The sequence below is a fragment of the Pteropus alecto genome, unplaced genomic scaffold (genome assembly GCF_000325575.1).
Source record: "Pteropus alecto unplaced genomic scaffold, ASM32557v1 scaffold43, whole genome shotgun sequence".
In the NCBI taxonomy this organism is placed as follows: Eukaryota; Metazoa; Chordata; class Mammalia; order Chiroptera; family Pteropodidae; genus Pteropus; species Pteropus alecto.
Window position 1 is genome coordinate 4558156 of NW_006435764.1, and position 4080 is coordinate 4562235.

Genomic DNA, 4080 nt, shown 5'->3' on the forward strand with positions numbered 1-4080 from the left:
CATTCTTCCCGCGCGGGCGCTGCCGGGCCTTGTCTATTCCGTGCCCCGGGCGGCCGCCGGCGGCCCAATTCCTGCTCTCGAGCCCATTTTGCAGATGGAGAAACTGACGCAGGAGCCCTAAAGTGCCTTGCTCCAGGTCCCCGAGGGTTCGAACCCAGATGTGTCAAAATCGGGAGCCCAAGTTTTTCCTCTTCTTACTGGAAGTTTCTCAGTTCCGAAGAAGGCCGTGGCGTGAAAGGCGAGGGTTTTCCGTGTTCCGAGAGCCTCGACAGGACGCTCCTGGTTACTCGCTGGGGTATTCTCGGCTCCACTTAGTTTGCGGTGAAGAAGCTTGAGGTGCCCAGAAGCAGTGATTCTCCCAAGGCTGTTGAGTTAGGAGGAGGTGGAGCTGGGCTCAGCCCGTTATTTACACAGCGTGTAGCAGTTTACAAAGGGTACTGGGCTAGGGCCAGAGAGGAGCAGCAGGTGGTCCGAGAAGGACCCTCCTGGGTAGGAGGAGTCAGACACCTTGGTTTCCAGGACCTGCCATGCAGGTTCCTCCCAGCGCGACTTGCTTTATGTACTTTGAGTGAGTTGTCTCAGTCTGGTGAACTCTTTTTTCACAAATACTGGGGTTAAGCCAGGTCTTTACATCCCCGACAGCTTTGAAATTCTTAAAAATCTGAATGTTCATGCTGTGAGAAACTAGGTCAGGGCTCATTATCCCCATTCTGCAGCTGAGAAAACCAAGGCTCAAAGAGGTGCCAATATTGGCCAGATTACACCTAGAGCTCCCAGAGTCTACCAGGAAGTCTTTGCCTTCTCTCTTGCTCCCTTACCCTCTATCAGCACCCCAGGCATTCCCCATGTCACCCTTCTCCTGCCTGTGATGCAAATAATTGTCCCGGAGGTGGATGTGCTCAACCTTTCTATTAGAGCTACAGCATTTCTGTCTGCCTGCTCTCCAACTTAACTCTTGAACACTTAATCACCTTCTTTTGCAAACCTATCATGTTCAGATCCTTAGATTGGGCGCTGAGAAGACAAGGGAGATGAGAATAATCCTTGTCCTAGAACTGCCGACAAACTGACCGGGGGAAAGAAGAAGAAATAGAACTTAAGCAGCAAGTCGGCATGTCACAGATGTTTGTAGAGAGCCCAAGTGGGTGAAGTACGGATGGCCCCAAAGAGGACAAGGAGGACGTGGAAGAGGAAGTTCAGTAGGGGCCCGTAAATCAGGTTAAACCACATACTAGGGCCAGGGAGAGGAGAAATGGACTGGCTGGGGGCTGGATGGGGATGGTTTGGGGAAGGCTCTGTGGATGGGGTGAATCTGAGCCTCTTGGTTCTGCTGGAGCTGGCAGTGATTGGATTTGAGTATCCGAGGTTTTATTATGGAGGAGAGGTGAACTTTAAGCAACTAGAACCTGCAGGTGGAAGGCTGAGGAAGGTGGGAGGAGAATGGGAATGGAAATGGGGCTGGGGTGGGGGGAATAGCACTTCCCAGTTGAGTGTGAGAAGTTTGCCTGATCACTGCGAAGAGGCCTCCACAGGAGGTGTAACAAGACGGGGCCACTTGCTAAGGTGAGGCCACTTGCTAAGGTGCTCGTAAGGCAGAAGTGAGGTTGGAGCCAAAGGCGCCAGGGCACTTGGTTGGGCTTCAAGGGCCCAGCAGCAGGCCTGAGCTACAGATCGTGTCTGTCTGTGTTCTAGTAAGCTACTCGTGAGGCATCCTGTGTTTCTTCGTGGCTGCCCTGCCCTGCCGGAAGGAGCTTTGTTCACTATAGTTGCTCAACACTGATTTGTTGAATGAGGCTGTCATCCAAAGTTTCCACAATTTACCCCACATTCCCCTCTGTACCTTATCTCTCCCTACTGAAGCCTGCTCCAGCTTGATGACCCTGTCTGTGCCAGTTCTCACCTCTAGGCTCACCCCTCAGGGAGGTTTGCCCTGGCAGCCTCAGTGGCTCCCTCCTGCCTTCGATGTGCCAATGCAGGCCACGTGCCCTTTTATCCTACTCTTTACTTTCTCCTTGTCTCACTTCCAGTTACCCCAGTTTCCTGGGTGCTGCGCTAGGTGCCTGTCCTCCCAGCACTGCTCCCGGAGGCTCCAGGACCATGGCAGGGCTGGAACTTAGGTTCAGGTCTCATTCCAAGTTGCCATTCCCTGCGTTCCTCTCCCCGGTGTCATCGCAGCCCCTAACACAGTGCCCGAACAAGTAGGTGCTTGACAGATGTTTTGAATGAATTAGTAGAAGAAGGCTCGAATTGGAAGGAGGAAAGGAGGCAAAGGTGAAAGTTGGGGAGCCAGGAAGGGGCGTGGCATTTGGAGGCTGCAGGGATGATTGTCGCATGCAGTGAGTCTGGGAGGAAGGCCTGGGCAGGCCCAGACTGTCCAGACTCCTCAGGGCTCTTCCACAGGACCCGGGTCCCTCACTCAGTTAAACATTTCTGCTGAGGGTTAGCGTGGCCTCTGGCCGCCTCCCAACAGCATCTTACCCTCCTCTGAACGGGCGCCTGCTCCCCATATCCAGGAAGTGTGCTATTTGGGGGCTAGTTTGTCATCAGGAGACATCTTTGGCAGAAGTGGGCATCTTGCCTGCTCACTCTGAAACCTCACCTAGGCCTGACTGACGGTCCCTTCACCTCCTTGTCCTCGCTGCCTCTAGTCTCAGCTGTGGATACTTGGCCAAAATTCCAAAGGAGTAGGGTCTGATAGTGGGAGGTGGGAAAACGGCGCAAAGAATAAACCTTTCCCTCTTACGTATCGAATGAGAAGGTGTGATCCCACCCATTGGGCTTTTTCTTCCATGTGACCCCACAGGTACCCTTTTCTTAGACCTCATATGAGACTATTTATTCATCGTTGCCCCAAAGTCACTTCTTAGTGTCCCTCTTCTGCTCTTGTCCCTGGTGATTTTGTTCTCTGCAGGACTTTTCCTCTTATCTTTTCCTGTCAAAATTCTTCAGGTTTTCCTACATTAAGCCTTGACAAATCTATTCAGTTGGACGCGGCTTCTCTCTTTTAATAATAATGATAAGTAGTGATTTATTGTTATTAATAATAAAAACCAGACTTTATTGAGCTCTTACTGTGTGGTGGCAGGAACCTTGCTAAGCCCTTTCCATGCATTATTTGATTGTCACGACAACCCTACAACAAAGGTACCGTTAGCTTCTCGTGTACAGGTGAGGAACCATGGGTGAACTAACTGCCCCAGAGTCACACAGCTAGGAAACAGTCTGGTTGGGCTCTGCCCCTGGCTGTCGGGCTCAGAGTCCTTGTGTGGGCCCCTCTCATGTACCATCCTGTGTTTACCCTACATTAGCTAGCCCCTGACAACTTGCTTTTTGATACTCTGGGAGCAGAGCCTGTGCCTCCTGGCATGGTGCCTAATGCAAGGTATATACCCAATAAATATTTTATTGACTTGAATGCCCCAGACATTTATTTTCAGCCTCGACATAATCTACCAAGCCATCTGGTTTTCTTGGAACATGGATTCAGGCCCTTTGATGGTTTGCTGGCCTGTGTCTCCATTTTGTTCTTTTCTGACCGGTGGCTGGAGCTGACTGACAGGTGTGGCCTTTCCAAAACAAATGGTCTGCGAACTCCCCAGAGTGGTCACAGACCGTCAACTGGGGCCCCCCCCATGGGGTCTAAACATGAGGTGTGTGCTCTTACACGTGCGAGGGGACTCTGCAGGACAGGACCTGAAGAAGTCGTCGGGGAAATAGCTCTGCGGAGAAAGCAGGCCTGGGACTGGACGAGAAAGCCCTTCAGACAAAACAATAAATGTTTCTAGAATGTCTTGTTCTTGTGTAGCGGGTGTCAGAAAAGAGTTTTACTAAAAAGCTTTTTACTAAGCGTGTCAGCTAATGTCCGTGTCCCCTGTCCCAGGCGCGGCGCCAGTGCTGTGTGTGCGTGAACTCGTCGGGAGCCCTACGAGACGGGTGTGTGGTCGTTCCCATCTCAGATGAGGAAGCAGGCTCCGGGTGGTTACAGGAGTGGGTGGCAGAGTGGTTACTGTGGGTTCCGGGCAGTTGGACAACAGAGTAGCGGTGTTCTCCGCCCGGTGCTCTCCTGTTCCCACCGCCGCC

At 52.1% G+C, this 4080-nt stretch overlaps 1 protein-coding gene across 8 annotated transcripts in view; it reads left to right on the forward strand.

Moving 5' to 3' along the window:
• Positions 1-4080, forward strand: part of PC (pyruvate carboxylase) — a 93709-nt gene that overhangs the window by 366 nt on the left and 89263 nt on the right. For 4 of the 8 annotated variants that reach the window (XM_025046206.1, XM_025046207.1, XM_015588872.2 and 1 more), the window contains exons 2-3: positions 999-1218; positions 3881-3933. The exons of 2 other annotated variants lie outside the window; for them this stretch is intronic. The gene's annotated coding sequence lies outside the window, so the exon portion shown is untranslated. The remainder of the gene's footprint in view (positions 1-998; positions 1219-3880; positions 3934-4080) is intronic. 2 more of the 8 variants (XM_015588871.2, XM_015588877.2) reach the window with 1 other exon arrangement.